Source organism: Bos grunniens, chromosome 12 (genome assembly GCF_055505025.1).
Source record: "Bos grunniens cultivar Pamir isolate PY7600 chromosome 12, Bosgru_T2T1.0, whole genome shotgun sequence".
Classification (NCBI taxonomy): Eukaryota; Metazoa; Chordata; class Mammalia; order Artiodactyla; family Bovidae; genus Bos; species Bos grunniens.
The window spans coordinates 52,949,474-52,975,457 of record NC_141176.1 but is presented as its reverse complement, the minus strand read 5'-3'; the positions used below and the strand labels follow the sequence as shown (position 1 = coordinate 52,975,457).

At 41.5% G+C, this 25,984-nt stretch overlaps 1 protein-coding gene across 50 annotated transcripts in view; it reads right to left on the bottom strand.

The window, feature by feature from the left end:
• Positions 1 to 9,791, bottom strand: part of SCEL (sciellin) — a 125,344-nt gene extending 115,553 nt beyond the window's left edge. For 37 of the 50 annotated variants that reach the window (XM_086330044.1, XM_086330060.1, XM_086330052.1 and 34 more), the window contains exon 1: positions 9,622 to 9,791. The gene's annotated coding sequence lies outside the window, so the exon portion shown is untranslated. The remainder of the gene's footprint in view (positions 1 to 9,621) is intronic. The other 13 variants (XM_086330067.1, XM_086330069.1, XM_086330068.1 and 10 more) reach the window with 1 other exon arrangement.
• Positions 9,792 to 25,984: the final 16,193 nt, after the last annotated feature.

Sequence of the window (25,984 nt, the reverse complement as noted above, 5' to 3'; positions counted from 1 at the left end):
CACTGAAGTTGTGAGTGGCCTGGCACTATCCCTTACCTGACTCCTTCTCTGAATCTCTCCCTGTTCAGTGGCTTGATAATGTTTTATACTCTTTCCTAGCTGCTTGCTGTCCATTGAGTCCTTTTAAACCACCAAATGCTGATGTGAAATGAGATAGGAAAATATAATATATTCTATTTTTAAATGATAATAGTTTAATAAGTATGCAGGAGCTTTTTTTTCTCACTTTATTTATTTTTTTTAATTTTATTTTTTAACTTTACAATATTGTATTGGTTTTGCCATATATCAACATGAATCTGCTACAGGTATACACGTGTTCCCCATCCTGAACCCTCCTCCCTCCTCCCTCCCCGTACCATCCCTCTGGGAGCTTTTTTTAAAGTGAAAAATGGCTAATACAGTGGGAATTTTTTTTTTCCATCAAATCTACATGTTTCACTCACAACTGCACAAACTTCCTCAGGGTTCTGCTCTTTTATTTTTCCTTAGGACCCACTGGCCACAACACCCTAATTATCTCCTTATGTCAGTCCATTTGGTGGCCCCAGAACCATTTCTAGAAGCTCCAATCTAAAACCTTTAAGGTGCAAGCTCCTCTTTCAACAACCTCTAATTCCACAGAAATTTTACTGCAATGGAACACTCTCCATCTTGACCAGAATATACATTTTTTACATATGGAAATTTTCTATACTGCTATTAAAAATGGATCAACAATATAGGTCCCTGTGAATAATGGTCTTGTTAAACAAATACCTATTTGTAGAATGGATTGGGGATTAAAAACCTTTCAAATTGGTTATATCAAGAAATACATGCAGCAAAATCTCATTTTTATATTATTTTTTAAAGAAATTACTTATTTCAGCAGCTGAGGTTATGCTGAGTTTCATATTTACTTAACACCCAGATAATCACACTTCAATAGTCTCAGTTCAGCCAATTAGATTTATTTCTAAGTGCTGTCCTTGGCTTCCTTCCAATCAAGTTTTAAACTTCTCATGAGAAAGATACAACTGTCATCTTGGCTTCTTAAAATGCCGTTACTGGCACATATGCCAACAAGTATATTTTAAATGTGTAATATTATGGGAAAAGATGTGTAAAAAGATGTGTCTCTATTATGCTGGGAACTACAGAAACTTTTCCCTTTTAAACCACCAAATGCTTAAGTTGAAAACTCTGATGTGAAATCATGTTGTCAAAAGTCAATAGGGAGGGAATTCCCTGGCTGTCCAGTGGTTAGGACTTCACACTTCCACTGCAGGGACCTGGGTTTGATCCCTGGTTGGGGAAGCCACGTGGCATGGCCAAAAAAAGTCAATATGGTAGAAGGAAAAAATATATATATTTTCAACTTTTGGCCTCTCTTTCGTTTCCTCTTAGTGGCCAAACACCAGAAAGTACTAGTTTGTACCCAATTCTACAGCTTCTGCCCAAAGACATGTTGTATTTAGATTTTAGAAAAACATTGGTCTTCTTAAATTCTGAATTACAAAGCCAGTCAAGTTTTCCATGGTTTTCTTTGGATGCATTTGAAACTATCAAACATCCCCTATTTCCTCAAGTTGTCCCTTTTCAGATTCTCTTCATCTCCCTCTGGGCCTTCTCAATTTCTATCTTGAATAATAGCACTTCCTTGAGAGATTTAGGTCACCAGGTGATCCCCCTGCCCCTGCAGCCAGTCAGCCCCAGCTCCTCCTAGCCCAACTCAAAGACTCCCCTGGGTCACCTCCCAGCTAAGCTGCACTCCTCTCCGTCTTTTGGGTCCTCCTGACAAAAAGACTTTGTGGGTTTCTCTCTTCCCTCCCAAGGACAAAATGCCTCTCGACATACCTAATAAGGGCTACGGGTTACCACTCCCTGCTAACTCTCCCTAAGAAAGATTGTGTGAGCAAAGCAACTGGAATGAGGTGGTGCAGAGATGAAAGAGACTAGGAAGAGCAAGACAGAAAAGAAAAAAAAAATGCAGAGCAGAAAATAGAATAACAAACTAGAAGATGAAAGAAGAAAAGAGAAAAACGCCAACAAAAAGAATTCACCACTGATACTTGGTCACGTGATAGTGTTAGCCCTATTCAGCTTAGATTGTATATGTATTATGCTCAGGGCTTCCCCAGTGGCTCAGCAATCAAGAGTCTGCCTGCATTGCTGGAGCTGCAGGAGACATGGGTTCAATCTCTGGGTTGGGGAAGATCCCCTGGAAGAGGGCGTGGCAACCCACTCCAGTATTCTTGCATGGAGAATCCCATGGACAGAGGAGCCTGTTGGGTTACAGTCCACAGGGTCACAAAGAGTCAGACATGACTGAAGCGGCTTAGCATGCACGCATGCATGTATTATGCATAATACATACCCACATAATGCCTTAAGGCTTATACAGTGATTATCCTCCTTCTCCACCTAAGTAAACTTTATAATGAATGATTTCAATGAAGTCAGAGTCTGTTTGCAGAAGGCAGTGCATGAGTTGGAAATGTGGAGAGGGGGTGATATTAGTTCCTTCTGTTTTATAGCTGAGTAATGTCCTCTAATAAAAAAAGAAAAAAAGGAAAGTAGGGGAAAAAAATCTCTCTTTTTGGAAAGAGGTTTTTAGGATGAGCAGTTTGCCTCAAGTTACAAAGCTAGTGCACAATTGGGATTCCAACCCAAACAGAGCTGACATCAGAGTTCCTGTCCCAGAAGCTCGGGAAATAAAAAGGTGTCAACAGGTAGAAAGTTACCAGGTTAAAAGAAAGGGTGAGGAGAATGATGTTTCCTTTGCAATAGAAATCTGTGATGGACCTCCACTGAGAGATTTGGGGCAGACTTTCTCTGATCTTCTTAACAAAGTATCATGGGAACAGCAGAGAGATAGTTGGATGCTCCAGAGTCTCTCCAGAGTTAATTTATTGAGCTTCTAATAGACTTGGGTAAATTGATATCTTTATAGGGAAGACCAAATGTGAATAGTTGCTTAGGAGAAATCGCTAAAGTGATGGGGGGAAAACCAAAAGCAAACATAGACTATGGAAATAAACACAGCAAAAATGTCTAGAATGACATATGTAGCTTGGTGGTATTCATTTTTGTGTATGAAAAAGCCTTCATGGTTCAATAATACCTACTAGTACTTGCTTCCCAGAAATCACTAATAATAGGGAAAAATGCCTAGAAACTGAAAAAAGCACAAACGCTATTAAACTATTTTCAACAGAAGAATAAGAGAAACTCTATAATTAAAACCCAATAAACAACAGCATTATCTTCTGTGAGATAAATACAACAAACCATCAAACAACTGATTATCACCTAAAAGAACATGAAATATTATGTAAGGATAAAACAAACAGGGCTTCACGAAGTGTAAACGTTAATAAGTGCATTTAAGTTAATGGACTATGTTTAGCCTTCACACGCACTGTAGAAGGAAATCCAATAATTACGAGGCTGGGAAAGACTTGCTTAGCCTGCTGTGATGGTTAGAAATTTGCTATTTCTTTAGTTATACAGCTTCCCAGTCTACACTTGCCATTAGAAAACTTGCTTACTGAGGGTGAAATAGTTCAGAATGTAGCACAAAGGAAATCTTGAAGCCAGCCAGTTAGTTATCTATACGCTATGAATTTGGAATCTGAAAACTATCAACCAAGGGCTTTCCTGGTGACTCATTGGTAAAGAATCTGCCTGCCAATGCAGGATATGCAAGAGACACGGGTTCAATCCCTGGGTCAGGTAGATCCCCTGGAGAAGGAAATGGCAACCCACTCCAGTATTCTTGCCTGGGAAATCCCACGGACAGAGGAACCTGGAGGGCTACAGTCCATAAGTTCATAAAGAGTTTGGACACGGCTGAGTGACTAAACAACAAACCATCGACCATAAAATGTTTTTACTGCTTGTTCTTGCTTTTAGCATGAGCCCCCAGCTGCCCTTGTTCCCACCACCAATCTTTACTGCAGATGATAGATAACATCAAGCTGTAGCATGCAGAGTCCTAGTCTCTGTGACAGTGATTAAATTCATATCATGACACTGGTCTAATGTTTATTATTAATAATAAAAATGCTATCTAATAAAAATTATCTATTGCCTGAGCCCCTCAAGCACTATTTTCAGTTCTAACTGAAAACATTTGTTAAATGAGTAAAAAAACCCAAATTTAGACCATGTACTATGAACAAAAACACTGTTACCCAAAGTTCTTTATCTTAATCTTATTTCATACTCACTACAGCTCTGTCATCTGGTCACTCTTCATCTCAATTTTACACAGTAAAATCTCTTATTATATTAGTAATATATGTTCAACAGAAAATGTGGAAAATATAAGAAAGCACAAAGAAGGAAAAAGTCAGATACCTTTCATCAACCTTTGTTCTTTTCCTCCAGGGTTGTTTTATTACCATTATTATTATTTTGCATATTACAGCCTACTGATGCACATTTTCAATACCATTTTAAAATATTTGAATAATTAATTCTTCTGCAAGTACAAAATATTTCATCTTGTGGGTCTATCAGTATAACATAACTCCTCTGTTTTTTTCCAACAAAACCATACAAATCTTTTGACCACATCCCTTATTATTCTTATCTATGTCTTATAGATCTTTAGAAGTAAAATTATTTGCCAAGGGTTGTAACTTCTAAAATGTCCTTGGTCTCTATTGTGAAATATCTTCCCATAAACTTTATACCAGTTTACAATCCACCCTCAGCACATGAATGTCCACACACTGGCCAGGATTTAGAATTGTCATTTATTAGTCTCTTTAATAATTTAATAGGTGAAAGTAGAATCATTTTGGCTCAAATGCATATTTTTATAATTTTATTGGTTATTGTCTTATTTTGTGAATTATCCACTGATTAATATTACAGATTTCTTATTGCTTTCTTATTTTCTTTGTAGGAAAACGTTTATATGTCTGACACCTTTATATGTCAGAAATATTTATTTTTACTTTCCCAGTATTCATTTGGCTTCTAATTCTAATTTTTCATTAGCAGCTTCTAATTTTGTAATTCTCTATTTTTCCCCTTTTGAATTCTTTCACTCCTTAAAACCCCGGTAGACCATCAATAAAACTTTCTTTCTGACCTCAAAATCCAAGTGATCACCAAATACTGTAACTCTTCTCCTACATCTCTCTTGATTGTCTATCTTTCTATATTCAAGCTGACATCATCTGCTTACTGTTTTAACAGCTTCCTACCTATATTCCCAATCTCTAGACTTACACTCTTAATCCATTCTCACAAGTCACCACTCTGCTTAAAATTCTTCAATGGCCTCCATTTCTGTCAGGATAAAATCCAAATTGTTGACAAGGCTTACAAGTCTGTACCCTCCGGTCTTCTTTCTTCCCACTCCCCATGCTTCACTCAAGCTCTACCAGGGAATTTAGCCACTCAGTCGTATCTGACTTTTTGTGACCCCATGGACTGTAGCCTGCCAGGCTCCTCTGTCCATAGGATTTTCTAGGCAAGGATACTGGAGTGGGTTGCCATTTCCTTCTCCAGGGGATCTTCCCGACCCAGGGGTTGAACCTTGGTCTCCTGCATTGCAGGCAGACGCTTTACCATCTGAGCTACTGCTAGACTAAGTTATTCCAATTCCTGAGGGCTCCATCCTCTTAATCACCTTTATGCTGTTGCGTGCACTACGGTTTTTGCCTGAAGCATTCTTTCTGAGCCTCTCTTCACCCTTGGAGAAGGCAATGGCACCCCACTCCAGTACTCTTGCCTGGAAAATCCCATGGACAGAGGAGCCTGGAAGGCTGCAGTCCATGGGGTCGCCAAGAGTCAGACATGACTGAGCGACTTCACTTTCACTTTTCACTTTCATGCATTGGAGAAGGAAATGGCAACCCACTCCAGTGTTCTTGCCTGGAGAATCCCAGGGACGGGGGAGCCTGGTGGGCTGCCGTCTATGGGGTCGCACAGAGTTGGACACGACTGAAGCGACTTAGCAGCTTCACCCTTACTCTCCTTTCAGGAAAGACTTTTAAGGTCACACATTACATATCCTCCTAGAGGCATTCAGTGATACCATCATAACCTGCCTGTGCCTTCACTTCTCCAGGCTGAGTTAAGAGGCTTACTAAGTGTTCACAAGGCAAAGAGTACCTCTCCATAACAACATTACCATACAGACTGCCTGTTTGCGTGGCTGAATAGTTTGTCTCCATTTCCAACACACACACACATTGTAAATCTGAGGGTTGTTACCAAGACCATTTTGTCTACAGTTGTATTTCCAAATATTATTATTGTGTCTGGCACATAATCAATTCTAGAGGAACATTTGTTGCAAAAATGAGATTAATAAATATTTACACATTTTCGTCTAATTAAAGGATGTATTTTATTTTTACATATAAACTCTAATCTATATGGATTTACTTTGATAATCCCTTTCCCACTGATACATGATTTTTCCTTTGTCACATAAAAAATTTCTTATATATTCAAGAATGTGCTTCATGGCTGTCTCTTCTGTTCCATAGATCTACCATTAGTTTCTTGCAACAGAAACAAACTATTTTAGTTCTGTCTTTTTATAATACATTTTAATATTTAATACAAGCACCCCTCACTAATTTCCCTTGTAGAAATTATATCAGCTATTCTAATTTATTAATTTCTTAAGATAAACATTAAAATTATTTTCTTTGATTTCAAAAGAAATATTCTATTAACACTTTTGATTGGAACTGCATGAATCCTATAAAATGGTTGAAGAAGAGCTGACATTGGTGACATTCGATCTGTTCATCCAGGAACCTACTCAAAGATGTTTTTTCTCAACAAAGTTTAGGCCTTATAGTAAACTTCTGTGATTTTCTTAATCTAGGTCCCACATTTTTCATACAGAAATTTTTTCTCCATGTTTTACATATCTTTGTGTTTTTGTGAAAGACTACGTAAGTCATATTATCTTATTATACAAATATATGCATAATTAAGTAGGGACCCTAAATTTTCTTTTTATTCGCTGGTACTGTGAGGTAAGTATGATCATATAAGTGACACTTGGTCAAAGTGGGGTCATAATTAAATCCAAGTCTATCTGGATTCCAGCCTTCTGTAGATTCCTTTCAAATGTTTACTTAATGAGAGACAGAACACTGGGAAAGATGAGTGAGGAAGGTAAGGCTGCAGGGAGGCCGTTTTCTCCAAAATATTTAAAATTAGTTCTTGATGCAGATGTACTCTGCATATCTTGTGGCTTCTGAGAATTTTCTGGAATACTGTCACAGTTTCCTTGGATGGGTGTATTCTAGTTTAAAAAAGTATGGTCTATATGATTTATTACTTTCTCCCAGAAGGTTCCATTAAAAGGAGACTTAATCACATTTTAGGCCAGGAAAACTTGGGTCTAGAAACAGAGAATAAATTATTTAGATGCTTAGAGCTCTCAAGTATACAATTACAATGAGTTCAGAACTAGAAGTAAGCCAGTTGTTGTTTAATGGGTAGCTATAAAAAGCACTCTTCCATTTAATAATCACAGTAAAAGGATGATTCATATCTTTAAAAAGTTTAGCAACTAACATAAACACAAATCTAATAAATATAGCTGTTATTTGACAGAGCGTCCATTTAAGGAAGGGTCTTTACCAAATTCTAAAATCACATGGATGTTTTACAACGGACTAGAAACTCTTAAGAAATACATTTGATAAAGAGTTTTGATTCAAAAGTAAACTTCAAGCAATTACAGACAAGTTTCCAATAATTAATACACAAAACCCTTATTTCAAAGTTCTCAGCAAGAAAAACATGATCAACCAATAGCCTAGAAGCAGGACCATGTCAGAAGACAAACTGTGGGACCAGCAAAGGTTTCCCATGGACCGCTGGCTGGTCAATGAGTCTATCACATCCCTCTTGAAGAGTGCTTGGAGTCAATGCCCAAATCACAGGGTCACTATCAGTGAAAATCGCTTGAGTTGACTGCTTAGTTAACTATATACAGTTCATTTCACAGTCTGGGCTTTGTCATTCAAAACACCTCCTCTTTGTTGACAAAGTCCCCAGGAAAATGAATCTCTCAGCTATTTCAACCAAAATTCCAGCCGTTAGAGGAGTCAGCCAGATGAACAGCACCTACAGACTGGCAGCCGAGGTGAGGCTGGCTCTGAGTGCATGTATCACAACCTGCAACCTACCTACAACCTACGTGTGAATACTATATCATCTTCTTATATGAGGCTGACTGCTCCAGTTGCAAATTTATGTCAATTGGCTCTAAGATTTCACATGAAGCTAAAATTGCAATAAAAATCCTGGCCTTTTATCTGCATTCTCTGTCTACCCTGACATTCAGAATCAACCAAATGTTTTACCAAAATTTTTATTGATGTAATCTCACAGTTTTCTCAAATTGTTTTTCCTAGTACTTAAGTTCTGGAAGACAGCAAACATCAGAAGGACCATTTGTGCATTATAAATGGTGGAAGAGAAAGCTGGTTTTAAATCTGATCACATTTCATGACAAAATTATAATCCACAAATGCTACCCTTTAGCTTTCTGATTGCTAAAAATGTTTGAAAACCAATTATAAAATTGCTCAGTAACCTTTGAGCACTGAGCTCTAAATGCCTCTGAGATGGCAGGTGACCTGCTCAGCAATGGAAAGTGATGTAATCTCTAGAATCCAAGGCAGAGACAGATGTGCTGTGGGAAGCACCCTTCTGAAAGAAAGAGAGCTCTCTTTCTTTCAGTGTGATTAGCACCTGGGTTTGATTCCCACAGCTCTGAGTTTTGAATGGAAATGGTGGAGGAAAAACACAGGTCTGACAAATCAGCTTAGCTATTAATTATAAAAGAAAGCCTGGTTAAAATAACTTTTCTATTCTTATCAAAGGACTTCTAAAACTGGTTTTGCAGGACTAGGATTTGAATAGACATTGAAAATTGCCCCCATCTACATTAATCAATTTGTAAATTGGAACTCAGGATATAACATAGTCAAGTTGGCAAAATGCACAGGAACGAATCTCTACGGGAAACTGCATACCACCCCTCAGCCAGTTAATCCCGCCCTGCTTTATTTCTTGATACATTCACTCAATAAACATGATTTTCTTATTTGGAGAGGACAGGGTGGAGGGCTAGCCCTCTCACATAGCTCAGTGACTGACTTGCAGTGTTTTCAGCAGTCAAGATAAACAAATAAGACTTCTTATCTATAAAACGGTAGAGCTCACCATTTCAGTAAAAGTGTCATCTGTGAAGACAGGGAGCTCCTTTAAAAAAAGGTTTTTATAGTATCTTGAGAAAGTAAACCAGCAAATGCTGGCCCCTCGATTTAAGAATTTACTATCCTTATGTGTGACCAGATTTGCCAGCTGACAGCTCCCACATGGAAACTCAAACAGGCCTTCATTTCTCTGCTGCCAGAAATGTGTAAAACTGTGGAGAATTTAAAAGCAACGCCATCTAAAATCACAACAAAGAGCAGCAGAGCTGTGGACAAGCAGAGCAGCCAGTTGGAAGCTGTCAAAATTTCACCGGAAAGAAGACAAAGTTAAGTGAGTAAGTTCTAATTTTAACCACTTGCAAAGGAAGCAGAGAAAGTGACGCAATAAAGCAGATGTCTTTACCTTTGCAAATATAATTCAACTTACCTGTCTTGGGCAGAAAACCGGGACTTTCTGTCTAAACAACCTGCAGTGATTCCCCCAGGTGATCCGGCTGAGACGAATGAGTACGTGGGGTTTACTGAAAGCAGTTTCCACCTCCACCTGCCTGCGTTAATGAACAGTTCAGAGGCTTCTCCTTCAGTGGCTGAGTCACCCAGGGAGGGGGTGGGTGGTATGAGAGAGGGTGTCACCTTGTACAAATACCAATTCAATTAAACCAGCTCACTCACCGACCTGCTGTCTTGGTGAATTCTTTCTGCAATTTATGGCCTTGGTAGACCAAAAATATGTACTTCTGTTATCACCCTTTTAATTGACATCAACAGTACATACAACTCTACCTTGACCAGGTGCCACAGTATCCAACCTATTTTGGATTCTCTTTTAAAAAACAAAACACAAAACTTAAGCTGGGAGGGATCTCTTCTCTGCCCATGGTGCCTGGAAGACTGGGGCCCAGATACACACACAGGAAATGCACAGCTGTTTGGAATCAAGATCCTTAGGGGAGAAAAGTCCTTTGGAAGGCTGAGATCAGGAAATAGGAAAGCAATCTGTTACATCCTGAAGTAAACGTAAGAATTCTGATTGTTTTGTGATTTCACCACCTATAAGAATGTGAAAAGCATCCTGGAAACTTCTTTCTCATCTGAGAGCCCAGTAGACTCCAGTGTCGATACCTGCTTAGAGAGCAAAGAACACTGAAGCGGAGCCACACTAGGTGGGGGCTCCTATTACAGGTTCTGAAATGTACCTTCCGTGACAGCCAGGAGTCTTTAAAGAAGCTTAGTGAATCTGGAACACTGCTGAGAGGAACGAGTCATTAGAATGTCCTGGGTCACCTCTATTCATCTGCCACACCAATAATTAACCAAATCCTCCCCATTTCAAGACAGCTCCTGAAAAACCACAGTCCAGAGGAACTACAGTCATAGAAGTGACTATAAGAAGATACAGAAACATTCCCATTAGAAGGTTCAGGCAATTGCAGGATGCAGCTATTATGGACTGGGACATCCCTATCTTAATGTGCTCTTATTCTGGGTTGAGGATTTGAACATTTAAAAAGGAAAACAAGGACTTCCTTGGCCATCCAATGGTTGAAACTCCATGCTTCCAATGCAGGAGACAGGGATTCGATCCATAGCCATGGAGCTGAAATCTTACATGCTGTGTGGCTGGGCCAAAAATTTTTTTAAAAAATAAGGTAAAATTGAAAATGTTCTTTAAAGGTTATATATATATATATATATATAGTGCTGGTGGTGATTTAGTCTGTAAGTTGTGTCCGCCTCTTGGGACCCCATGGACTGTAGCCCCCTAGGCTCCTCTGTATGTGGGATTCTCCAGGCAAGAATATGGGAGAGGGTTGCCATTTCCTTTTCCAATGTATATATATATATGTATATATATATATATATATATGTGTGTGTGTGTGTGTGTGTGTGTGTGTGTATATATTCCCTGGTGGTTCAGATGGTAAAGAATCTGCCTGCAACCCAAGTTTGATCCCTGGGTTGGGAAGATCCCCTGGAGAAGGAAATGGCTACCCACTCCAGTGTTCTTGCCTAGAGAATCCCCATGGACAGAGGAACCTGGTAGGCTGCAGTCCATGGGGTCATAAAGAGTTGGACATGACTGAGCGACTAACACTTTGACTTGAGATATATATATATGTATGTTTATATATATATATGTGTATATATACACGTGTTTATATATATATGTATATATACACATGTTTATTCAGTGCTTTCGTAGAATTTTATGTCTGAAAGGCATTTTAGAAATACATTAAAAAAAAAAGAAATACATTCTAAATTTTTGTGAGGCCCATAAATATTGGTTGGACTGAAGTTTGGACATTAATATTACAGATGAGATAGTTGAAAAACCGAGATGTGACTTGGCTTATCTCAAAAAATAAGTATTTTAGAAATATTATATTCAGGATCATTCAGTATTCATTTAGCTGAATGAAGGGCTAAAACAGTCTCAGAGTTAGCTTGTAGGGATAAGTAATATATTACAGAATGCTTAAATGTATGTTTTTATCCCTTGTAGAATATAGAAACAGAAAATAATTTTCTACTTTGCAATGAAGAAAAATATACCGCCCACGATACATTAAAGATTTCGAGTTTCCAAACAATCATTTCTGCACAGAATTGAGGATTTTTATTATTAAAATTAGTTAATTATTATTTTATTATCCTTTTATTTTACATACTAGAACCTATACTACTAAGTCACATCAGTGTCTTTCCATTTAGAACTAAGTCTTTGATTCAAAAAAGGGCTAATTCTAAACACCTCAGCAATATTCAGACTTCCTCATTGCTGAACAGACATTCAGGTAAAAGACTGCTGAAAATTAAGAATCTTAAAGTTCAAAGAGGTCAGTCAAGAATGTGCCAGGGGTGGAGGAGGTCAAATAGGTTTAGCCTTAGTTTCACTCAGGCTTTGAGCTGGGGAGCTTTGAACATGCTTAGAATAACTCAGCTTTACCACACCTAGTTCACTATGAGAGGCAGAGTTCTTGAGGCCTCTAGAATGTAAGCTCCTAGGCTGGGATGGCAAATGTTTTATCCAGGTTGCCCATGTCAACTGTTTGGCACTGGCTGCCTGGGGTGATACAATGAGGTTTGTAAGGGGACTTTGAACTTTCATAGAAGACTCCTTTCGGAGAAGGCAGTGGCAACCCACTCCAGTACTCTTGCCTGGAGAATCCCAGGGACTGGGGAGCCTGGTGGGCTGCCATCTATGGGGTCGCCCAGAGTCAGACACTACTGAGCGACTTCACTTTCCCTTTTCACTTTCACCCATTGGAGAAGGAAATGGCAACCCACTCCAGTGTTTTTGCCTGGAGAATCCCAGGGACGGGGGAACCTGGTGGGCTGCCGTCTATGGGGTTGCACAGAGTCAGACACGACTGAATTGACTTAGTAGCAACAGCAGCAGTAGTGCCTGACTCTGTGACCCCATGGACTGTAGCCCACCAGGCTTCTCTGTCCATGGGATTCTTCAGGCAAGAATACTGGAGTGGGTTGCCATTTCCTCCTCCAGGGGATCTTCCCGACCCAGGGATCGAACCTGCAACCCTTGTCTCCTGCGTTGGCAGATGGATCCTTTACCACTAGCACCACTTGGGAAGCCCCACATAGGGGAGAGCCACGATTGATTGGTTCTCAAATGGGGGAATGTTTGCTGAACCTATTGCCTGAAACAGGGCAGAGCTTTTTCTACATGTTGTATTCCAGTGAAACAAATAGCCAAAAAATGAGCACTTATTACTACATTATAAGGAAAGTAGTAAATACTTGGAGAAGGAAATGGCAACCCACTCCAGTGTTCTTACCTGGAGAATCCCAGGGACAGGGGAGCCTGGTGGGCTGCCGTCCATGGGGTTGCACAGAGTCGGACATGACTGAAGCGACTTAGCAAATACTTATATAACACTGTCCATGTGCCAGGCATTGTTTTAAGAACTTGTCATACATTCATTTCAGAATTGCTAATATTATGTGCCAGCCTGAATGGGAGGGCGATTTGGGGGAGATTGGATACATGTATATGTATGGCTGAGTCCCTTTGCTGTTCACTTGAAGCTACTATATTTTTTAATTAATTTATTTTTTATTGAAGGATTTCTTTGCAGAATTTTGTTGTTTTCTGTCAAACCTCAACATGAATCAGCCATAGGTATACATATATACACTCCCTTTTGAACCTCCCTCCCATCTCCCTCCCCATTCCACCCCTCTAGGTTGATACAGAGCCCCTGTTTGAGTTTCCTGAGCCATACAGCAAATTCCCACTGGCTATCTATTTTACATATGGTAATATAAGCTTCCATGTTACTCTCTCCATACATCTCACCCTCTCCTCCTCTCTCCCCATGTCCATAAGTCTACTCTATATGTCTGTTTCTCCACTGCTGCCCTGTAAGTAAATTCTTCAGTACCATTTTTTTAGATTCCGTATATATGTGTTAGAATATGGTGGTTATCTTCCTCTTTCTGACTCACTTCCTCTGTATAATAGGTTCTGGGTTCATCCACCTCATTAGAACTGACTCAAATGCGTTCCTTTTTATGGCTGAGTAATATTCCATGGTGCATATGTACCACAACTTCTTTATCCATTCATCTGTCAATGGACATCTAGGTTGTTTCCATGTTCTAGTTATTGTAAATACTGCTGCAATGAACAGTGGCATACATGTGTCTCTTTCAATTTTTATTTCCTCAGGGTATATGCCTAGGAGTGGGATTGCTGGGTCATAAGGCGGTTTTATTCCTAGTGTTTTAAGGCCTCTCCATACTGTCTTCCATAGTGGTTGTATCAATGGTGCAAGAGTGTTCCCTTTTCTCCACACCCTCTCCAGCGTTTATTGTTTGTGCATTTTTGATGATGACCATTCTGACTGGTGTGAAGTGATATCTAATTGTAGTTTTGATTTGCATTCTCTAATAATGAGCAATGTTGTACAATACTATTAATTGACTATACCCTCAATACTAATTAAAAAGTTTAAAGTAAAAAAACAAAAAAAGGATTGCTATGAAAAATCTTCACCTCCTCCTGGTCTGAATGTTTGTGTCCTCTCAAAACTCATATGTGAAATCCTAACCTGCAAAGATGATAGTGCTGGGAAGTGGAGCCTTTGGGAGGTGCCTAGGTCATGAGGGTGGAGGCTTCATGAATGGGATCATTGTTCTTATAAAAGAGATCCCACTCCTCAGAGCTTTCTAGCCCCTCCCACAACTAAAGACACAGTAAGAAGATGCAGGGTATGAACCATGAAAAGGGGCCTCATCCCACCATGCTGGCAGCCTAATCTCAGACTTCCCAGCCTCCTGGCAGAATCAAATTCCTGTTGTTTCTAAACTACCAGGTCTGTGTAATTTTGTTTTAGCCACGTGAACAGACTAAGATACCTTCTCAACCCACAGAGATTCAAAAAGTGATGCTGAAAATGCAAAAGAAAAATATAAACAGGACAAATCAGCAACTCAAAGCTCTCACATCTGTCATGCAGGGACTCTGAGAGGTTGAAAGATAGAGGGCTTCCCACTTTCCTCCCAGATGGAAAAAAAGAAATGTTATGTACATGTTGCAACAAAAGCGGTATCATTAGAGTGATAATTACAGTGCCAATTTCTCTTGGGCTGGGAGTAGACAGATGCCAGAATTAATGAATTACTGCCTTACTGCCAGTGTTGCAAGAGCAAGTGCCTTGCTTAATAGGCACTGGTAGTGCCAGCATGATGCATACCCACCTCGGAGAGCCCAGCAGAGACCCCACAGGAACCTGGGCACCATCACCTGTGCAGACCCACTGCTCATTGCAGACAGTCACTTCACTCTCAGGTTTATGTCTTTCTTAGTGCGAGGATTAGGATGACATCAATCTCTTTACCACCTGGACAGGGTGCAGTGAAGGGATCAGGTTTATTTAATCACAAATCCATACCTGCACTTTACATACAACACCGGGAGGACCTAAAAGGGCTCAGCCCTGAGTTCCTGAAGCTTTCTGACTCTTCTTAATTCTCCAAACAGGCAACTACCCTTACCCAAAGAAACCAGCAGAGATAAGGCAAGGTAAACGAAGATTATAATGATGATGATAAAAAATAACAACAGCAACAACAATAGTTTAAAGATGTTCCAGTCACTGCTTAGGGCTTTCAGTTCAGTTCAGTTCAGTTCAGTCGCTCAGTTGTGTCCAGCTCTTTGCAACCCCATGAACTGCAGCACACCAGGATTCGTTGTCTATCACCAACTTCCAGAGCTTGTTCAAATTCATGTCCATCGAGTCAGTGATGCCATCCAACTATCTCATCCTCTGCTATCCCCTTCTCCTCCCACCTTCAATCTTTCCGAGCATCAGGGTCTTTTCCAAGGAATCGGTTCTTCAAATCAGTTGGCCAGAGTATTGGAGTTTCAGCTTCAGCATCAGTCCTTCCAATGAATATTCAGGACTAATTTCCTTTAGGATGGACTGGTTGGATCTCCTTGCAGTCCAAGGGACACTCAAGAGTCTTCTCCAACAGCACAGTTCAAAAGCATCAATTCTTCAGCACTCAGCTTTATTTATAATCTAACTCTCACATCCATACATGACTACTGGAAAAACCATAGCTTTGACTAGATGGACCTTTTGTTGGCCAAGTAATGTCTCTGCTTTTTAATATGCTGTCTAGGTTGGTCATAGCTTTTCTTCCAAGGAGTAAGCGTCTTTTAATTTCATGGCTGCAGTCACCATCTGCAGTGATTTTGGAGCCCAAAAAAATAAAACCTCTCACTGTTTCTATTGTTTCCCCATCTATTTGCCATGAAGTGATGGGACCAGATGCCATGACCTTAGTTTTCTGAATGTCGAGTTTTAAGCCAAATTTTTCACTTTTGTCTTTTACTTTCATCAGGAGGGTCTTTAATTCTTCTTCACTTTCTGCCGTGGTGTCATCTGCGTATCTGAGGTTATTGATATTTCTCCCAGCAATCTTGAATCAAGCTTATGCTTCATCCAGCCTAGGATTTCACATGATGTCCTCTGCATATAAGTTAAATAAGCAGGGTGACAATATACAGCCTTGACGTACTCCTTTCCCAATTTTGAGCCAGTCTGTTACTCCATGCCCAGTTCTAACTGCTTAATGCTTTACCTATATTATTATTTCATTTAATCCTCACAAAAACCTTACACCATAGAAACCATAGGAACTGTGGTTAGGTGATAGACAGCAGAAAGTGGAAGCCTAAGGTCACACAGCTGGGAGTTAGACATGTCCAGAATTCCCGCCTAGACAGGCTGACTGCAGAGCCTGCATTCTTGGCTTTGCAGGTCCACTGCCTCCCCAAAGTGCCAGAAAGGAGATGGGCACTTTACCCAAGAGACCGTGGCTGGATTGTAGGGTGAGCCACACTGACATCAGGTCTGAGCCCTGAATAACGGGTGACAGTAAAGAACAGTGGCTTTTGTCAGTAAATGCACATGGATGGGCTTCCCAGGTGGCGCTACTGATACAGAACCTGCCTGCCAATGCAGGAGACATAAGAGACGCAGGTTTGATCCCTGCGTTGGGAAGATCTCCTGGAATAGGGTATGGCAACCCACTCCAGTATTCTTTCCTGGAGAATCCCATGGACAGAAGAGCCTGGCTGGCTACAGTCCATGGGGTCGCAAAGAATAGGACATGACTGAAGCGATTTAGCACATGCACACACACACGCTTCTGGTACTGTTTCAGTCCCAGTGGACAGAAAAATTAATGAGACCTGGTGACTGGTCTCCAGGTGCTCTCCATGTCTGGGGAGATAGACATTGAATTAAGTAATTATAATACATCAAGCTAAAGTAATACAGAGCAATTTTGAGGGTGTCACATAGTGAGGAGACTAAAGAATTCCACCTGAACTTAGAAGACATTGTTGACACTCAGTTTTGAAGTTCAAGTGGCTGAGAGGGAAATGAACCATTCATCCATTCTGCCGTCCTGGATTTTCTTCTTAATGTTTCCAGATTTTGCTTATGATTTTGCTTATAGTTTGGAGTTTGGCAATCTGAGGCATGGCTGGTTTAATTAATGAGAGACTAGAAGCAGAGATGTAATGGAGTAAGCAGGGCTTGCCGCCAAACTCACCTCAATAGTGTCAAAGTTGAGAAACCCCCACTGAAAGCTTTGCTAACTTCCTCCTTGTTGCTGTACCCACCAGAATTGGCCATTTTGCAGCCCAGCAAATTCAGTTGCCCGTAGCCAGGAGTGAGATTTGGCGCAGACCTTCTTTTATCACTTTACCAAAGTAACAGAGTCAGCATAGAGTGATCATTGATTATTTTAACTGCTCCAAAATCTTCCAACAATTTATCAAGATTCTAGTATTCTTATGTGAATATCTTTATGCAAACAGCCTTACTTAAAAACCCAGATTGTTATTTCATAATTTCACGATCATCATTTTTTATTTTCTTCAATTCACAATCTTCCCACTTTACATTAGTCTCTCCATAGCCAAATATTTCATGGTGTTACCTCAAGCAGCCCCTTGGGATCAGAGGCCAGGCCTGTAGATTTAGCTTTATTCTAAGCATGTAGCATAGTTTTGACACATAGCAGCACTCAGTATTGTGGACTGAAAGAAGGAATAATAATCACAAACAGTAAAAGGACCTTGCTGTTGTTATTATTGTTGTGCAGTTCCCCATCATGTCTAACTCTTTGCGATCCCATGGACTGCAACCCATAAAAGGACATATACAAGGTATAGCCACTGTTTGCCAAACATCTGGTTTATCTGTTTTCTAAATCTGATTTTCTAATCAAAATTTTCTATCTCTGGTTGGAGTATAGGCTATAGACTATATAATAGGCTCAACTAAAGGCTATATTATTGGTTCTTCAACTCACCTACAGGTTACAACTTTCACTATTCTCTTAAAAAAAGAGATTTCTCTGCATCTCATAGAGATTGCTCAAACCATATTAGCATAGCTGCCCTTATTGCCTAAGGTTGAATCCTTCATTGTCATCGCCTCCTCCTCCCCTCTCTCCATTCCATGTTCACATGTTAAGTAGCTTTAGTCAAGTATCTTTGTGACCCCATGGACTGTAGTCCACCAGGCTCCTCCATCCATGGGATTCTCCAGGCAAGAATACTGGAGTGGGTTGCCATTTCCTTCTCCAGGGGATCTTCCTAACCCAGGGACAGAACCCGTTTGCGTCTCCTGCATTGGCAGGCAGGTTCTTTACCACTAGCACCACCTGGGAAGCCCATTTCATATCTTCGTCCAATTAAATGGTGACTGGCCCATCACTGTCAAGTCTACGCCTTAATTCAGTCCAACCTTCCCCTTCTTCTGTACTCTCAGCACCCCCGCTTTGACTGGAAACCTCACCATCTTGAGGGAACACTACTTCCATCACCTGACAACTGGCCTCTTCCTTGTTCAAATATGCCAGCAGAGTTCATCAGACTTTTTCAGGTAGTGGAGAACAAGATAAACTATGGGAAGAGCCATGGTACCCAAAATGATGACACTTAGAAATCTACAGTTCGTTATAAGAACAAAATGCACTGTAGCAACACATTAAGGACAAGTCTCACAGCTGAAGACTGTCTCATCGAAGGGTCAGAAAAGTTACTCATGGGTTCAGCTGCCCTTCCTCTGAAAGGGTCTTTGCAGGATATACTTTCTTTCTCATATCCAGAACCACTGACATGTGGATGAATCACCCAAACAGAGTCTCAGCTGGAATTTCTTACATGCTGCGAGTCACGTAGAGTATTCCTGCTATGTGACTAGGGGTTCCAGAGTCTCACCAGGTACAGTCCTCAGTCTCACTGTTAACAGTAAATAAAGCCAATCAGCTGGTTCAAAGCACCCTGAAACTCTCAGGGCACAAGTTAGAAAGCAATGCTATTAATCAGTATAAAGATTCAGAGGACTGTAAGGAAGACAGGAGACAGTGTCAGCAGCCTTTTTTAGAAATTACGTAATATTCTCTATTGGTTAACTTTGCAAAGCAACAGTGGCTGTCCAGTGCAACTCTGGGCACCCGATAGCAATTCTATGAGTCTCCCTACCATGATTCTGATTTTCTTCCAGCTTCTTTGTTCTACCATGTCACCAATTTATCACAGTCCCTGCACAGATCAGCTTAAATCCTCTGGGAGAAAGCTGCTTGCACTGGTCAGCCACCAGGCCATGCTGGGTCCCTGTAGGTAGAGCTCTTGCATCAAGCCACCCCCACTGCCCCCACCCCCAGCCCGCTGGGCTTTTGGCGAGCCAGACAAGGACAACCTTGCACAGACACCTACTCCATCTCAATCAGCTGTGACCAAGGCAACAACACTGCATGGGACAGGGCTCTGCTCCCCTAGGCCTTGTAACTATTCAGAAGTGGGCTCCAGGCAGGGCACACAGCAAGTCAGAACTTCTCCCAGGAAAGACACATCACCCCTTAACATTACTTTTCCAAAACAGATGCAACTATGTCCCTGCCCAGCTTCAAACCCATCATAAGTTCCTCATGTCCCATAACGTGAATCAATTCCTTAGATTCCGAGGCAGCAGCCACCAGCCATGTGTGGTTATTTAAATTTAAATTAATTAAATTAGGAGTTCCCTGATGGCTCAGACTGCCAATGCAGGAGACAGGAGTTCGATCTCTGATCCAGGAAGATCCTGCACCCTGCGGAGCAACTAAACTCATGGGCTACAACTATTGAGCCTGTGCTCTAGAGTCTGGGAGCCTCAACTACTGAAGCCTGCATGCCCGAGAGTCCGTGCCCTGCAGTAAGAGAAGCCATCACAATGAGAAGCCCATGAACCGCAGCTAGAGAGTAGCCCCTGCTCACCACAACTAGAGAAAAGCTCGCACAGCAGCCAAGACTCAGCACAGACAAAAATAAATAATGAATACATTAAAACTTATATAAGAATTAATCAAATTAGATCCAATTTAAAATTCAGTTCTTCAGTTGCACTAACCACTTTGAAATACCACATAGTTCCAGGCAGAGGGCACAAGCAGAAAGTTGGTCTAGATGCATTTTTAAAGTAACTTTCAACTCCTCCAGGCTCAAGTTCCACCACTTGCCCCCACGCACCCTAAGCTCTAACCTCATTGAAGTCCTTGCAATTGCCCAAACATACTGCATGTTTCAGGCCCTTAATATTTTCCTTATTCCATTCCTGTGACCTGAAATATCCTTCCTCTTGTGCAAAGGGTAATCTCTTATTCATCTTTACATGCATGTGTGCTAAGCTGCTTCAGTCACGTCTGACTCTTTGTGACCCCATGGACTATAATCCGCCAGGCTCCTCTGTCCATGGGAGTCTCCAGGCAAGAATACTGGAGTGGGTTGCCATGCCCTCCTCCAGGGGACCTTCCCGATGCAGGGACTGAACCTGTGTCTCTTGCATCTCCTGCACTGGCAGGCAGGTTCTTTATTGCTAGCATTACCTGGGAAGCCCTATTCATCTTTAATGGCCCAGTGAACACCTAACGTGCTCTGTGAGGATTTTCCTACTGTCCCATTCCCCAAGCACAGGCAGGCGCTCTCATTCTCTCTGCTCCGATGGAACTCTATATGCCTCTGTTACAGGGCTTTAGCACATTATTTGATAAACGAGGTGTACCCAGCATAACACACACCCTTCCAGGAGACTTCAACAGTGAAGGCAGTGTGGCCAGTGTTAAAGAACACAATGACGGGTGTCAGATGGCCTCTGCTAACAGCTATGTGTGTGTGGCCAGGAGCTGATCAGTGAGCTCTTCTTGTCTCAGTTTTCTAACCTGTGCAGTGTTCCCTGCAGGATTCTGAGATTCCCTTCTGGGAGATGACACCTTGCTCTTGTACTTGATGGGCTTCTTTTTGTCCCCATTGTTCTCTTTCCTCAGTATCTATCCCAGATCCTTCACGGTCGAGTTTTATTTCTTTTTTGAAATCTATTTTATCTTTCCTCCAATAATTCACAATTGTATTAGTTTCCTATTGCTGATATAACAAATTACCACAAGTTCAGTTCAGTTCAGTCCAGTCACTCAGTCGTGTCCGACTCTTGGCAACCTCATGAATCGCAGCACGTCAGGCCTCCCTGTCCATCACCAACTTCCAGAGTTCACTCAGACTCACATCCATCGAGTCAGTGATGCCATCCAGCCAGCTCATCTTCTGTCATCCCCTTCTCCTCTTGCCCCCAATCCCTCCCAGCATCAGAGTCTTTTCCAATGAGTCAACTCTTTGCATGAGGTGGCCAAAGTACTGGAGTTTCAGCTTTAGCATCATTCCTTCCAAAGAGATCCCAGGGCTGATCTCCTTCAGAATGGACTGGTTGGATCTCCTTGCAATCCAAGGGACTCTTGAGAGTCCCTTCCCCAACATCACAGTTCAAAAGCATCAATTCTTCGGTGCTCAGCTTTCTTTACAGTCCAACTCTCACATCCATAGATGACCACTGGAAAAACCATAGCCTTGACTAGAAGGACCTTAGTTGGCAAAGAAATGTCTCTGCTTGTGAATATGCTATCTAGGTTGGTCATAACTTTCCTTCCAAGCAGTAAGTGTCTTTTAATTTCATGGCTGCAGCCACCATCTGCAGTGATTTTGGAGCCCAAAAAAATAAAGTCTGACCCTGTTTCTACTGTTTCCCCATCTATTTCCCATGAAGTGATGGGACCAGATGCCATGATCTTCGTTTTCTGAATGTTGAGCTTTAAGCCAACTTTTTCACTTCACTTCCACTTTCATCAAGAGGCTTTTTAGTTCCTCTTCACTTTCTGCCATAAGGGTGGTGTCATCTGCATATCTGAGGTTATTAATATTTCTCCCAGCAATCTTGATTCCAGCTTGTGCTTCTTCCAGAACAAGTTTAGTGGCTTAAAATCAACATAATTTATGATTTTCAATTTTCTGTAGTTCGTATTTGGTTCTTTCAAGAAGAAAAAAATACATAAATGTGTATTCATTCACATTTTTTTCCATAAAAACAAGTCTGGACTTTTATCAGTTCTGCTGCTGCTGCTGCTGCTAAGTCGCTTCAGTCATGTCCGACTCTGTGCGACTCCATAGACGGCAGCTCACCAGGCTCCCCCATCCCTGGGATTGTCCAGGCAAGAACACTGGAGTGGGTTGCCATTTCCTTCTCCAATGCATAAAAGTGAAGAGTGAAAGTCAAGTCACTCAGTCGTGTCCAACTCTTAGCGACCCCATGGACTGCAGCCTACCAGGCTCCTCCGTCCACAGGATTTTCCAGGCAAGAGTACTGGAGTGGGGTGCCATTGCCTTCTCCGATTATCAGTTCTACTAACAGCCAAAGAAGAGTAAAGACAGTGAGAGAATTTTAAACTAAAAAGCCAACCAAATTCCCAAGGCAGGCTAAAAAGTAATCTAAAGCCTTGATTAAATGCACTCTTATATGAAAAAGACACAATTTACTGACCTATGATTCCAAAGTTATTATTCATTTAAATTATGACAGTTACCCCCCCCAAAAAAAGTACATTTTATAAAACATTTCTTCTCAATAACAGGAAATTTCCAAGAAACCAACAAGATTCTGGTTCACAAACCCTGTATTAACAAATAGACTATGATACCGCTTGGCTGTGAGAACAGAAAGAGACCAAGTCTGATCAGATATCATCAAACAGAATAAAAACGCTATGACAACTTTCACTGTTAATGTAACCAGCACAACTCAGAATCAGCCCTCCTTATTGCTCATTGTCTGTGGCCAGATGTCAGCCATCTTTTTCTTAAATTAAAGGGCCAGATAGTAAATACATAAGCTTTGTAGGCCGTATCCAAAAACTCAGCTCTTCCCTGGCGGCAGAAAGCAGCCATGGACAATATGGCCAAGGAACTGGGCATGCACAGAATGGTCCATAGCAGCCGGAAGTGTCTGAGCTGGGTCCCTCTCTGCTCTCTGCTAGCCAGCGCTATTTGGAAAGCACAGGTTTTCTTTTCCTCCTCTCCCTGTGGAGGGGGAAATGCGAAATGAGAAAAAAAATCAACAAAAATTCATTTTCAAGACAGGGATACTGAGGTTCTGAATGATCAGGTGACTTGCCAAAGATGCAACAACTTCTTTTATGTGGACATGAAACCCATTGTCGTTGTTGTTCAGTCGCTAAGTCGTGTCCAACTCTTTGAGACCCCATGGACTGCAGCACAACAGGCTTTTCTGTTCTCCACTATTTCCCAGAGTTTGCTCAAATTCATGTCCATTGAGTCGGTGATGCCATCCAACCATCTCATCCTCTGTCGTCCCCCTTCTCCTTTGCCTTCAATCTTTCCCAGCATCATGGTCTTTTCCAAAGAGTTGGACTTTCCCATCAGGTGGCCAAAGTGTTAGAGCTTCAGCTTCAGCATCAGTCTTTCCAATGGATATTCAGGGTTGATTCCCTTTAGGATTGACTGCTTTGATCTCCCTGCAGTCCAAAGGACTTGCAAGGATCTTCTCCAACACCACAGTTCAAAAGCATCAGTTCTTCGGTGTTCAGCCTTATTTATGGTCCAACTCTCACATCTGTACATGAGTACTGGAAAAACCATAGTTTTGACTATATGGACCTTTGTCAGCAGAGTAATGTCTCTGCTTTTTAATACACTGTCTGGTTTGTCATAGCTTTCCTTCCAATGAGCGTCTTTTAATTTCATGGCTGCAGTCACTGCCCACAGTGATTTTAGAGCCCAAGAAAAGAAAGTCTATCACTGATTTCACTTCCCCCCTTCTATTTGCCATGAAGTGATGGGACTGGATGCTATGATCTTCGTCTTCTGAATGTTGAATTTTACGAGAGCTTTTTCACTCTCCTTTTTCACTCTCATCAAGAGGCTCTTTAGTCCCTCTTCACTGTCTGCCATCAGAGTGGTATCATCTGCATTTCTGAGGTTGTTGATATTTCTCCCGACAATCTTGATCCCAGCTGTGAGTCATCTAGCCCAGCATTTTGCATGATGTACTCTGAATAGAAGTTAAATAAGCAGGGTGACAATATACAGCCTTGATGTACTCCTTTCCCAATTTTGTACCAGTCCATTGTTCCATGTAGGTTTTAACTATTGCTTCTTATCCTGCATACAGGCTTCTCATGAGACAGGTGAGGTGGTCTGGTATTCCCATCTCTTCAGAGTGGTATCATCTGCATATCTGAGGTTATTGATATTTCTCCCAACAACCTTGATTCCAGCTTATGATTCATATAGCCTGGCATTTCTCATGAAACCAGAGCCTATTCAAAATGACGGAATGTTTCTTGATCACTTACTATGTCAGGTTAGCTCTGAAGCACTTACACTGTATCTGATTTTATCCTCACAACAAGTTATCATCTTCATTTCACAGATGAAGAAACTGAGATGCCAGAAAGATTAAATAACATGCTGAGAGTTTCACAGAAGATACATGGTCCAGAGTCAGGGTTTTTAACCCTCTGCTCCTTGCTGCTGTTCCTGCCTCTGCACCACAGGCCACCCTTTCTACTTTCCATTGAGTGTTGTTTCGTGATGCTCTTGAGAAGTCCTTTCATTTTAGTGCATGTAGTTTCTGTCCAACACTAGACTCCCCACCATTGCATCTGACTCAAGCTGGTCAGGACTTTTTCCCCCTCAGAAGCACTCACATAACCAGACTTGCCTATCCAGTCTAACTGTTATTCTGCAACACAGAAACAGGGAGTGACCTGGAGTTTACACACCCATGGCCAGTCCCAGGTAGAAAGATTGAGGATGCCAGTGTTTGATCTTTGTTTGCACCACTCCAACCAGAGGAAAACCCACCTAAATATCATTTCTCCTCTGTTAGACACCTGGAGCAGCTCTGGGGCTCCCTATCCAGTTCACAGCCACCAGGAGTCCTTGGAAGGCCCCCTGAAAACCCAGACTGGGGTTCCCTTTCATTTCACAGTGAAAATGTATGATTCTCTTGGCAAGTCAGGCTTTCCTGGCTCCCTAACATTGCTCACTTCGCCCACTTTGTTTCTCCATAAGCCCCATGGAAGAAGTAGGTGCAAAAAATACAGAAAGGGATAGAGAGACTTCCCTGGTGGCTTAGAGGGTTAAAGCGTCTGCCCGCAATACAGGAAACCCGGGTTTGATCCCTGGGTCGGGAAGATCCCCTGGAGAAGGCAATGGCACCCCACTCCAGTCTCTCACCTGGAAAATCCCATGGATGGAGGAGCCTGGTAGGTCACAGTCCATGGGATCACAAAGAGTTGGGCACAACTGAGCAACTTCACTAGAGAGACACTCAGTACATACTTCTTTTCTGAATGAGTGGATCTTCCTATGAACACTGGCAAGTGTCACCTCTAAAGCCTTCACCATTAAAATAAAAAGACGCTCCCGGGGACAGGCACAAAGTGAGCGCCAGGGAACGGCGACTGGCTCCAAGCTGAAAGAAGCATATCTAAAAAAAGGATGTGGAGGAGCCAAGATGGCGGAGGAGTAGGACAGGGAGAACACTTTCTCCCCCACAAATTCATCAAAAGAGCATTTAAACGTCGAGTAAATTCCACAAAACAACTTCTGAATGCCGGCAGAGGACATCAGGCACCCAGAAAAGCAATCCAACTCTTCGAAAGGAGGTAGGAAAAAATATAAAAGACAAAAAAAGAGACAAAAGAGGGAGGGACGGAGCTCCGTCCCGGGAAGGGAGTCTTAAAAAGAGATAAGTTTCCAAACACCAGGAAACCTTCTCACTGCCGAATCTGTGCCGAGCTTTGGAAGCACAGAGGGCAACGTAACAGGAAGAAAAAATAAATAAACAATTAAAACTCGAAGATTGCGAGTCCTACGGTAACTCCCCCAGTGGAGAAGCAGCGCAGACGCCTGC